Here is a 13,157-nt window from a genome sequence, read left to right on the forward strand (position 1 = left end):
GTTTTACCCGGTATGATCCACTGTCTGTACTCTGTACTGCGCTGCGGACACCTTGTGGCACCCTATAAATAAAGATTAATAATAATAATAGAGTTAGGCTAGTAATATATTCCATAGAAGATGTCATTCACCGGACTGTGAGTGCCATTTCTCCTGTGTTCAGGAACCGTGGCCGTCCGCCATCCTGAGGGTCTGCGCATGTGCAGCCCTTATTAAACCTTCAGTACCTGTTGCTTTTAATTGATTGGATGATCAGGCAACCCTCCCTATTTAAACCACCTGTGATCATTACCTGGTTGCCTGATCTTGGAGTCTCATTCCCCATGAGCCTCTGAAGGTGTTCCTGTGTTTCCTCGTGTATTCAGCTCCAGCTGATTCCTGTTTACTGCTATTGTGGTTTCCAGACTACTTCAACTCTCCTGTGTTCATCGTGCCTGCACTCAGCTGATTCCTATCTGCTACTACTACCGGACTCCAGTTCGTCTCAACTCTCCTATGTTCAGCGTGTCTCCTCTCCGCTGCCTTCGCTACTACTACCGGATTCCAGACCGCCTCTACTCTCCCGTGTTCAGCGTGTCTTCTCTCCGCTGCCTCCGCTACTACTGCCGGATACCAGACAGCCTCAACTCTCCCGTGTTCATCATGTTTCCAGTTTTACTTACTACTGCTTCCTGAGTATTGCTTCGTTGATACTGGATTACCTGCCGTGCGCTGCACCAACCTGATTACCGCTTCCATCCTCCAGTGGTCTCTCCTCCTGCCGGCCTTCAGCCGTTCAGGTATCCCTGCACGTCTCTCTGACAGCCTGCTCTCCTGAACCGCGGTATGCATACTTTCCATTGATTTTGCTTTTGTATTGCATATCCGTCTGGACTGTGTTGTGTTCTTCTCCGGAGTCTCCTATCCACTGAAGCTATTGTTACCATTGACTTTATTTCCTATTACCTGGATCGCTATAGTGACTTTGTATACTTCAAGCAGCGCTTGTCAGTTATTATTGTATTGTGGATATCATCGTGGGATCAAGTTCTGTGTGCCCCGTGTATCCTCTGCTTTACATTCATCTCCTCGTGCCCCTCCTCACATATATATAGCAGTGGTACAACTTGCTGATGCAGACCACTGACTCCTGTTTCCCTGTGACACCAGTTTCAAGTATCCTCTCACATAAGCAGTGGTACAACTTGCTATACGCAGACCACTGACTTCCCCGTTACCAACTTGCACCTGGACTCCATTCCTTCACTATAGACAGCGGTACAACTTGCTATACGCAGACCTCTGACTCTCACTACCTCCTCGCTACTCCTGGACATTCCTCCTCACTATAGCAGTGGTACAACTTGCTATACGCAGACCACTGACTCTCCTCACGTTTACTTGTCCATCTGGTTCCTCGTGTACATACATCTACTCATTACCAGTTGCTGCTAGTCATAGACTTTCCTTGAGCATTCTCTCACCATCTGCTGATTCTCCTGTTCCATTGTCACCCTGCTACCAGAGAACCATAGTACCAGCTATATTACTCTGGTAAGTCCATCATCTGGTGATATCCTGGGCAAAGACTCCTAGTGCCCGTGACAGAAGAGATTAAATAAATGTGGTTCAAATAGCTTCAATAGGAGATGGTTCAGTCTTCTTTCAGTTGCAAGTTATTTTGCATGTTGCATTGCAAAAATATAATATAAATTTATGATGTCCTAGACATTGTAGAAGATAGTAGTCAACAGTGTCAAATGCAGTAGAGAGATCCAGGAAAATTAGAAGTGAGTGATGGCCTTTAGCTTTAGCAGTGATCAAATTGTTAACAGCCTTAGTCAACACAGTCTCTGTGAGTGTTGAAAATGAAAGCCTCACTGAAGAGGATCCAATAGGTTGTGTGAGGAAATAAAGTGTGTGATATGAGTGTAGGCAAATCTCTCAAGAAGCTTGTAGGGCTAAGAGAGCTGAGATATGGATGGTAATTTGAGAGTTTAGGTCATAATGTTGTTTTTTTTTAGAATAGGAGTAATCACTGCATGCTTGAATGATGATGGATAGATAGAGAGAGAGAGAGAGAGATTACATATTTTAGTTAAGGGTGGGATGAGCTTAGGAGACAGGGATCTACCAATTTGTGAGGGTATAGGATCAAGAGGACAAGTGGTAGAGTAGGAAGATAAGAAGAGAGTAGATACTTATTTATTTGTCGGATCAAATGAAGAAAGAAACGTGTCAGAGGGTGCTGGTACGAATTAAGCTGATTGCCAGCACACTCACGCTCACAGCATAAGTCTGAGGCTGAAGGAAATATTTGTTTTAGATCAGAGAGCTCTAGGTACCACCTGCAGTAGAGATTTTTTTAATGTATTTGTTTTAAGAATTAGAGGCATGCTCAGAGACATGTGAACTATAGTACAGTTAGACATGTCTAACGATGAAAAAAATATCATGGAAAAATCTATTTTAAAAAATATAAATAGGGAGGGGGCAGTGTCTGACTGGGGCATGAAAGGCCCACCGGGGAATGCAACACTAGGGACCCACCAAAGGGAGTGAGGTCAGCCATCATAGAGGCGGGACCAGACACTAGAGGGGGAGTGGTCAGTCCACGAAGGACAGCTAGCACCATAGTGTAGTATGTAAAGAATGCAGTGTGTGTATAAAGAGTACTCAGTGTTGACCTGCCCCTTAGATTGGGCAGAACAGTCACCAAAAATCAGGATTGTCCCACTAGACCAGGATTGGCTAACCTGTGGCACTCCAGGTGTTGTGAAACTACAAACCCCAGCATACTTTGCCAATATATAGAAGCTTATTGCTGGAAGGGTATGCTGGGACTTATAGTTTCACAACACCTGGAGTACCACAGGTTAGCCAAGCCTGCACTAGACTCAGAACATTTGACAGACTGTCCTACCTGTTGTTGTCACTTTTAACACCTGTGGCTGCTGGTTTCTTTAGTTGCGGCTTGTCTGGATCCTGGAATGTTGAGGGCCGGCCCTATTTGGAAAAAATAATGGGTACATTTAGAAACGTCAACCATCCCTGCCATTAAATAAACAGCACCCACATTCAATTATAGACCCAAACCAACTCAGCATTAAAGGTCCCATCACCCCCTCCCTATAGTGTTCTCTGTGCAGCCCCCCTCACTATAGTTTAGCATAGGCAGCCCCCCTATAGTTTAGTATAGATAGGCAGCCCCCCCTATGCCACATAGTAGTGCCCCCAAAACAATGTTATGCTACACAGTAGCGCCCCCAAAACAATGTTATGCCACATAGTGCCCCAAATGTTATGCCACAGTGCCCCAAATGTTATGCCACATAGTGCCCTCAATGTTATGCCACATAGTGCCCCAATGTTATGCCACATAGTGCCCCAAATATTATGCCACATAGTGCCCCATATGTTATACCACAGTGCCCCAAATGTTATGCCACATAGGGCCCCCAATGTTATGCCACATAGTGCCCCCAATGTTATGCCAAATAGTGCCCCCAATGTTATGCCACAAATGGTTAAAAAATAAACTTACCGATATCTTGCTTGCTGCAGGCTCTCTGTCCTTCTCTCTTCTTCAGCGGCGGCAGGCGGGAAGATCAGCTGACAGGGGGAGGGGGCGGGTCACATGATCGCAGCTGCGATCGCAATTGAGCAGCGGGGACGCCGGGTTCTCGTGGGGGCCTCCAGGTAAGCTCCGCCCACGGGTAAAAGGGGGTGTGGCTATACGGTAGCCTGGCCTACCGGTGGTTTAACCGGTTGTCCGCTGGGCCAGTCTGACACTGGGGGGGGGGGGACTGAAGACACAAGTGTAAGGAAGTAGGAGATAGAGGGTTAGGGACAGTGACTGGCTCCAAACATGTGCTACTATATTACATATGAAAAGGAAGTTGTAGGTTAAAGTGAACGGGTCAAGGTTCCCAGATCGTTCAAAATTATCAGGGGGAATTCCTCAGGAATTCATCTATTCCATGCTATAAACATACTGTATTCAATTTAGCTTTTTCTAATGGAAGGGAGGAGAGAGTTATTTTCAGTCAGCTACCAGTGGCAGAAATGATATGCCTTAAGAGCTAGCTTTGGTTGCAGGTTGCTTAAGGGACAGACAGAGGAAGCAATATATATTTAGGGGTGAGGGGGAAATCAATTTGAATTTAAGATAAGAGTCTTAACTGCATTTTAAAACCCCTGAAGCTTTGGGAAGTCCAACCAAATGTGTAAAAAAGAGCCCACTGACAAACAACAATACCAACATCTGTCAGAAGTAGATGGAAACATTCTATGGAGTTTAGCAGGAACATAGCACCAATGGGAAAAGTTTGTATGCATTTTCTTTAAATGTGACACATATTGAACTGCTAGCTAATTGTTCCAAATCTCTGCCCAGTTCTCCCCAAAAAGAGTTTTTTATTTGCCTCTTCACTGTGTATGGGTCTTTAATGGTAGTGTTAGGCTGGGTTATTATATATAGCACAATGTTTCAAATGGTCTGTTGGCTATTGTACTGAATACTGTTTGAAAGAAATGTCTAAATTTAAGTATTGGTAAAATCTTTTGAGAGGGATTTTATTATATTTTGAATGTACAGAAAATTATTGGCCGAGAAACCTATTATCAAGGCACTTGTGCTGTTATATGTAATAGGTGTCAGTAACGTTGGTGGTAGATGTTAAACCACAAGAAGCTTTTAGATTTAACCAATATGTTGGTTTTATTTCAGAACTTCTTTTAACAGATGATATGTACATATATACAGTTGCTTCCACTTGATATTGACTGTAGCAGACAGGCAGTATGACAAGATTATGCAGTTAATGTACTTAACTCTATAATAGTACATATGCAGCTCCAGAATTAACCTCTTTACAGTTCAACCGTCATTAGAAGAAGCTGCTGAAACCCGAACTAAGTGTAGGTGCATGCTCATTAGAGTGATGCGGACGGATGGAGGCTGCCACACTTCCTGTTATCACTAGATCACAGGGGACACCACTACCAAGATGGGAGACGGAGCATAGCGCTCCATAGTAATAAAAATAGGGAAGGATTGTAGGGAAGCCAAATCATTTACAAATTATATTCCACCTATCAACCAGAATGCAAAAGAGACTTACCATTTCCCAGAAGGAAAATCTGGATTACCCCAAATCTTAATTAATGGAGATGGCATCAGAGTTAAAGCAAAGAGTTTATCTGCATAATCCAAAATAGATATTGAAAATGATAGTGCGGATTGTGACTTTTTAATAGAGGCCGTTGATGTTTGGGGAGCCTAAATAATAAAAAATGCCATTGGACACATTGGGCAAGACATAATTCTAGGTAGTACTTCTTAAAATTTTGTACTCCTAATCTTCCACTTTGTAATGATCTTTGTAAAATATTCAGCCTAATTCTAGGTTAAGAGCCCAAATGAAAGCAGATGTATAGTGGCGAAAACGTTGAAAAGCTGAAGGGGGAACACGTGTAGGTAGTGTCTGAAACTGGTCTCTAGCTCATATGGCCAGTCTATGAAATCCACTTTGCATCGGATGCCTCTTACCTTTAACCATGTCTGCATTTTTGCTTTGGTGCAATATATAATCTTAGCCTTCCTATAGCGATTGTTAAAGGTAAGAGGCATCCAATGCAAATCTGTTCCAAGGAAGGTATGAGACATTCCCATTAGTAGGGGATGCAGATCTAGAAAGTAAACAGAAACAGACTAACAAGTCCTCCATTTAACTTCAGAGCCCTCTTGTTGTTGTGTTTTTTCTCCACATGTTCTTCTAGGGCTGAATTCAGGGAGGGTTTGGAAGGCACTATATTGAGTCGCTGTTGTGGGGGGAGAAGCAATGGCAAATCACATTGGGTAAACTTACGCGTCTGAGGAGTTCTTTACCTTCTTTGAAGTCTCTGATTGAAATCTGTTTTTTCGGTTACATAGACAGTCAAACAGAAGGGAAGGCCACTGCTGTAAATATAACTTTGTTGAGTGTGTGTGTGGTGTCTCTGTTGGTTGTGGCACATGGTGAAAATGCTCTCTTTTGTTTTAAATAAGTAAATTTTAAAAATTACGTCTCAGGGTTGGTCATAATCCAAGGGTTTGTGACTAAGTGCTTTGTGGGCCTCTTCAGATATAGGAACAAGCTCTGTAGGAAGACCTTCAAGTTGGCATGGGACACTGATTCAGGGAATGTTTTGCACATGGATGTTATTGTGCTGTTCTTTGTTTTCGAGATGCTCACATTTGTCTCTGAGAAACTTAATCTTAAGAGTAGATAATTCAGCTTTTTATCTGCATTATTTTGAAATATTTTTGTAAGTTGCTTGTTTGGAGCTCCAGGGAGCTGATATGGGTTGAGAGCAATGTAATATCATATCATAGCTCTGTAATCACTTTATGTAGTTCTGTGGTGAAGGACTGCTTGAGATTAGGCTTTGAATGTTGAATTTATCCCCTTTGGTGGATGGAGATTTGTCATCTGCAGGGTCCTGCACCTGCACTGTCTGGGGGGAAGATGGTCCCTCTGAAAGAAGGCCCCCTTTCTCTAGCTGTGTGAAGTAACGGGAACATTCATGAGATGCTCCTTTTTTGGCCTTTCCTGTCGGGTTTGGCATGTTGGAAGTTGATATTCCTATAAGTGTGCCTCAGGAAATGGTAGGCAACTACTTTAAAAATCTGTAGAAGTTCATGGGAGCAGAAGCTGCTGGTTTACCCTTAAAACTTTCCATGTGACATGTGAAATTATAATCGTGAGTTTGATGACATTTTATTTGAATTTAAGTTCTGAATTACCTGTAAATATGTGAGGTTACCCTGTATAACATGTATGACTTGAGTTGTAAGTGAAAAGGAGGGTGTAAGCACTACTAACCAATACAGTGCTGTAATCGTGCTGGCCTGTTAGTAGCGTTGCGGCTCTACAAGGAGCTCGTTGTTGTTACCCATGTGTATTTTTATTTTTCTCTCGTGAATTTCAAGTTGTAAGAAATAAGAGGGTCCCCCCAGAATTTAGGTGAGTAATTGGGTAAATGAGGGTGTGTGGGGGACATTTTTTGTGTATTTCACAGTATTTTTTGCAGGTGCACCACAAGTCCCAGTGGGTTATGGATGCCAGGGCACACTGGAGCTTGTAGATCTACAATTACAAGGATGCTCTGGCAAGATCCATGCAACTCAGCATATACACGTAATTGCGTTTTTTGTGTGAACACATTTTGCATCTGCGTTTTTGATACAAAAATGACTGATTCGTCTTTGGGTCCAGACTGTGTCAGTGCACCAGCCATTGGTGCATTGAGTAAAGGCTTTAGCATCTTGTTACTGTTATGTGATATATGGCCATTGCTCTGAAGCAGGTGAATACGTAACAACATACTGAAGCGTTTAAACAGTGTTGACAATCCTTGTTTCCAAAACTCTTTTAATGTTGCAAAACATATTCATGTAGTTCATAGTGAGCATCTACATGTGTTTCATTTAAAGGGGTGAGAAAGACGTCTTCCGGAAGGAGGTTGACCATTGATAATACTGATGAATGAAATCCTTTTCACTCTTCTACCATTTTGCAAGTCATCTAGCCAAATTATAATTTTTTCGTTAATCTCTTTATTCAGTGGGATATCTCATGTTATATAGTTATATGTTAAATTAGTTTTTTTTTTTATTGATTTTATGTTACATTGTAGAAGAGAACTATAATTACAGTAAACTATACCCTGTCATAAGTATTTGTAGACATCGTACCAAACTGAATTACACATTAAATTACTAATAAAACATGCCATGGTGTGCTATTATTCAAAGTGCAAGGCAGTTAATTACATACAGCCAGCCCTAACTATCTATAATATAAAAGCTTAGCGGCGTGTGTTAGTCTGTGTGTGGAAAAAACTACCGGGTGACAGAGTGCTCAAGCTGCAGCGCCACCTGCTGGGCGGAGTTATATACTACACTGACCTACTAAATTCTTAGCATTATCTAATATCTATAATATAAAAGCCTAGTGGCGTGTGCTAGTCTGTGTGTGTGGAAAAAAAAACCAAGCTGCAGCGCCACCTGCTGGGCGGAGTTATACACTGACCTACTAAATTCTTAGTGTGTGTGGGGAAAAAACTCAGAAAGGGCTGAAATTTGGTATACTAAGATGTTTTTAATTTGTTATTTAATTTGTTAAAAAATATATATATTTCTTGAAGGAGAAGTGACAGTTGGGAGTGGTTGGTGGTTGCCGGGGGTGACAGTGGGGAGTGGTTGGTGGTTGCCGGGGGTGACAGAGTGAGAGGAATGTGATACTCAGGACCGCTGAGAGAGATCCCTGTGTCTGGATAGACATCTGGATAGATGTGGTAATAAAGATGAAGGATAAGGTGATGGAGAAAAATGATGAGGTGGTGACATGTGGACAAAACCACGTTAAAAAAGGGCGCTTGCATCGGGAAGTAACGCTCTTCCCCTGAGGAGGACTGGGCTATGGCCCAAATGCATGACAAGAACCTTTTTAACACCTTAAGTAGCTTGATTTGACTAGAATGCATGAGTATCATGCACGGGTTAACTTGTATAAAAGTAAAAGCCTAGCGGCGTGTGTTAGTGTGTGTGGAAAAAACTATTTTCTCAGAAAGGGCTCATCCAATTGACCTGAAATTTTGTATACTGACATTATTTGACAAAAAAATTAGAATAGTGAAGTCAGTTAACTTCCATTATCCCCCCTTCCCCCCGTGGGAGGGGTAGTAAAGGCTAAATTTACGAGTTGAGGGCTCAAACTCATTTTTGTGAGGTAATTTTACCTCATGAACACACATGTGTAGCGGCGTGTGTTAGTGTGTGTGTGTGTGTAAAAAACTATTTTCTCCGAAAGGGTTCATCCAATTGACCTGAAATTTGGTATACTGACATTATTTGACAAAAAAATTAGAATAGTGAAGTCAGTTAACTTCCATCATCCCCCCTTTCTCCCGTGGGAGGGGTAGTAAAGGCTAAATTTACGAGTTGAGGGGTCAAACTCATTTTTCGTGAGGTAATTTTACCTCATGAACACACATTAAAAAGGGCGCTTGCGTCGGGAAGTAACGCTCTTCCCCTGAGGAGGCCTGGGCTAGGCCCAAATGCATGACAAGAACCTTTTTAAGACCTTAAGTAGCTTGATTTCACTAGAATGCATGAGTATCATGCACGGGTTAACTTGTGAGTAAATATGAGTTAATTAAAAAAATAGTCAAATAAACTAAGTAAGTGTTAAAACCCTTGTTTAGAAAAACCAAACTGACCTTCCTGCAACTAATGAATTTCTCAGTGTTATGTATATATATTTTTTGTCTTTTTATTATTCACCAAAAACACATATTAGGGAGCCAATCCCTAAAAGCCCTATTGCTGGGGAATATGGGTGTGTTTGCAAGCTTTAGGGCTTTCTTTTCTCTCTCTCTCTCTCTCTCTCTCTCTCTCTCTATGCATATTTGTATATCACCAGCAGTAAAAATCACTGGATCTCACAAGCAAGCATTGCCATATTGTTGAAACATTTATTCTGTTCCCACCTTCTCAGGGTGGTGTGAGCAGAAGTATTGGACTGAAACAAAATATTTATAGATCAAATAAATTCTTTTTTTTAGTAGGGAACTTTTTAAAATTAATAGGGATATAGTTTTTTTGTGGAACAGTGAGCCCAAATTGTAATTTAAGTTGAAACACAGAGAACATGCTGCCATAGTTACTAACCATTTGTAATGTACAGGGACAGTCCCGGGATTTAGAGATTTGTCCCAGTAAAATTGTGTTCCTTTACATGTCTCTGTTTTTCAATATAGACCATCTGCACACATACATTTGTTTTTCTGCCTCTCTACTCTTATTTTCTGGGCTTTAGAAGTTGATTTGATCCCCATGACATATGGGGATTGTAGTACTCCAAAGTCCACTAAGACAATGTCGCGTTTGACTTACTTACCTATATACACCAGTTCAGCAGCAAAATGTGCCTGAAACTAATATAAAATGTTTGGCACTAAGTTTACTGCATAAGTCAAACATTTTTTACAGCAAAAAATAAATAGGAAGACATGATGAAATACTGGCTTGTACTTTAAAGTATTATTAATATAAATAGATAGATAGATTGAGGCTGTTAGCTAGTGAGAATTCTTCTAAGTGAAATTCTTACAAGTGTATTAACTAGTACAGTTAGAGATATACAAGAGAGGAACAAGAGATGAACAGGAGGGGAACCTTTTACCTGCAAACACCTCTACATGAGGATAACATGCAACAATCAGCCCAGGGCCATCTTAACAACATTATGGGCCCCCGGGCAAAGCAGTGCATCGGGGCCCCTACATATATATATATATATATATATATATATATATTTATATATATAGATGTATAGAGATATAGAGATAGATGTACTTGCTCAGTGACCCTTGAAGGTTTTTTTTGCAGGTTTTTTCTTTTGCAGGATTATTTATTCTATTTAAGAGCCCTGCCTATGGGCCCCCCTTGCCCATGGGGCCCCCGGGCACTTGCCCATCATGCCCAATGGAAAAGATGGCCCTGAATCAGCCCTGAGCTCTGATATCCTTCACCACCTGGATTGTTAACTGCCTGGAGTCTCCCTGCTGAACTGTTTCTCACACTTTTTCAGGCCTGCTGCAGTATTATCACTTGCCGATTCCTCTTATGCTGCTAGGAATCCCACTTTAAGCCACACTGTTGCTCCACTTAGCTTGAACTTTGACCTGGCTCCCTCTTGTCCTGTGGACTTGTATACCCAGCTCAGTGCACCTTGTATTATGCCTTATGTTATACTATTACCTTCCAATGATGCCTGATGTCACTGTCTCATTTAACTGTTTTTTCTAAACACACCCATCTGGTATCTCTGCTGTCCATTCTGCTTATTTTTCCCTGACTCATACCTTACATCTCTTCTCCCTCTTTTATCTCCTTCTACCTTTGCATTCTTTCATTTTATTCAGCTCTTGTGCTCTCACCATTTCCTCACTCCACTTGTAAGCCCTTACCATTCTTGATTATCATGATTTACTGCTCTCTCACTTCTGTCCTCTCCCTCTATCCCCCTGCTTCCCATGTCCAACCTTTCCATATTCTTCCTCCTCCTCACTCCCCCCTTTCACTTCCCATCCCCCTCCCTATTTCACTCCTCTCTTCTCTTCTGTGCCTCTGGGCCCCTGATCTAACACGCTGCCCCCTCTTCCATCTTTTCCTCTCTCCTCCCTTTCCCCACTCACACCCTTTCTCTCTTGTCCCCTTTGCTGCTCTTCTCTCAGCGTCAATCTGCTCCTACCTACCACCTCCCTCTTTCCCCCCAGCTAATCTTCTCCCTCACGTCACTCCTACCTTCTGCCTCTCCCATTCATAAACCCCCTTATCTGCCCCATCTCCACTCCTCCCCTACCTCTTGCTCCCCTGCCCCTCGTCCCCTGTCTGCTGACAAATCCCCTTATTTCTGCGCCTCGTCCAATTCCAACCCTCTCTTCCTGTCATGCCCCTCGCTCCATATCATACTCACCCTTGCAGACGAGCAACCCCAACAATCTCATCCACATCTCTCCTCTTCCCTCTCTTCCACTATCCTATGGTCTCTGGAATGCCAGATCAGTCTGTAACAAATTGACCTCTATCCATGATCTCTTTATCTCTAGATCCTTCAACCTCCTTGCCATCACTGAAACCTGGCTATCCCCTGAGGACACTACCTCTCCAGCTGCTCTCTCTTTCGGGGGCTTGTCCTTCTCCCGCACACCCAGACCTGGTGAACGGCAAGGTGGTGGCGTCGGCATACTTCTCTCCTCCTGCTGTTCTTTTCGGGTTCTTCCCCCTGAACCCTCCCTCTCTTTTTCCTCCTTTGAGGTACACTCTATCCGCCTATTTCACCCAGTCCACCTCTGTCTTGCTGTTATCTACTGTCCTCCTGGTCCTGTCTCCCAATTTCTTGATCACTTTGCCACCTGGCTCCCTCACTTTATCTCCTCTGACCTTCCCTCCCTCATCTTGGGGGACTTTGATATCCCTATAGACAATCCCTCAGACCCTGCTGCCTCCAAACTTCTCTCCCTCTCCTCCTCCCTTGGTCTCTCTCAATGGATCTCCTCTCCCTCCCACCGCAGTGGCCACTCCCTAGATCTGTTTTTTTCACACTACTGTACTGTCTCTGACCTCATTAATTCACATTTTCCTCTCTCGGACCACCATCTCCTCTCTTTTAGCATCTCTCCAACCCTATCATCGTCCCCTTCCCCCAAGGTTACTCTCACCAGGCGTAATCTTGACACAGTTGATCCTACCAGTTTCTCCTCCTCCCTAGGCTCGCTCCTCTCCCCCATCACCACTCTTTCTTGCCCCAATAGGGCTGTCTCCTTTTACAATCACACTCTTACCGCTGCACTTGACTCTGTCGCCCCGGCTGTCACCGTCAAGCTTCCCGCAACCGTGGCACACTAAACTTACCCGCTATCTTCAAAAATGCTCCGGCAGTGCAGAACGGCTTTGGAGAAAGTGACGCACTCATGCTGACTTCCTCCACTTCAAGTTCATGCTTGCCTCTTACAGTTCAGCCCTGTCCCTCTCTAAACAATCTTTCTTTAAAGCTCTAATTTCTTCCCAATCCTCCAACCCCCGTTGGCTTTTTGCCACCTTCAACTCCCTCCTCTCCCCTCCCCCTCTCCCCCCCCCACGCTCTCTGCTGTCGACTTTGCTACCCACTTCACCTCCAAGATTGAGTCTACACGTCATGACATATCCCAGCAGTCCCTTCTTATCCCACACTCTCCCCTCTCCATGCCCATTCTGTCCCCCTTCTCACCCTCCTCTGCTGCTGCAATCTCCTTTCTCTCATCCCCTCCTACTAGCTCACCCTCCTCCTCTTCCTTCACTCCGGTATCTGCAGATGAAGTCCATACCCTTCTCTCTTCCTCTCCCCCCTCCACGTGCACACAGGACCCAAACCCCTCCCACCTCCTCCGCTCCCTCTCTCTCGAAGCCTGCTCCCACCTTGCACACCTCCTCAACCTCTCCCTCTCCTCTGGAATCTTCCCCTCCTCTTTTAAACATGCTCTTGTGTCACACGCCGGGTGATCGGGCAGCGCACCCGACACCCGGCAGACTTACCTGTCCCCGGCGCTCCGCTCCGTCCTGGGGGCCGCCATCTTCAAATCGGGTCTGC

Source organism: Mixophyes fleayi, chromosome 1, assembly GCF_038048845.1.
Source record: "Mixophyes fleayi isolate aMixFle1 chromosome 1, aMixFle1.hap1, whole genome shotgun sequence".
NCBI classification, from domain to species: domain Eukaryota; kingdom Metazoa; phylum Chordata; class Amphibia; order Anura; family Limnodynastidae; genus Mixophyes; species Mixophyes fleayi.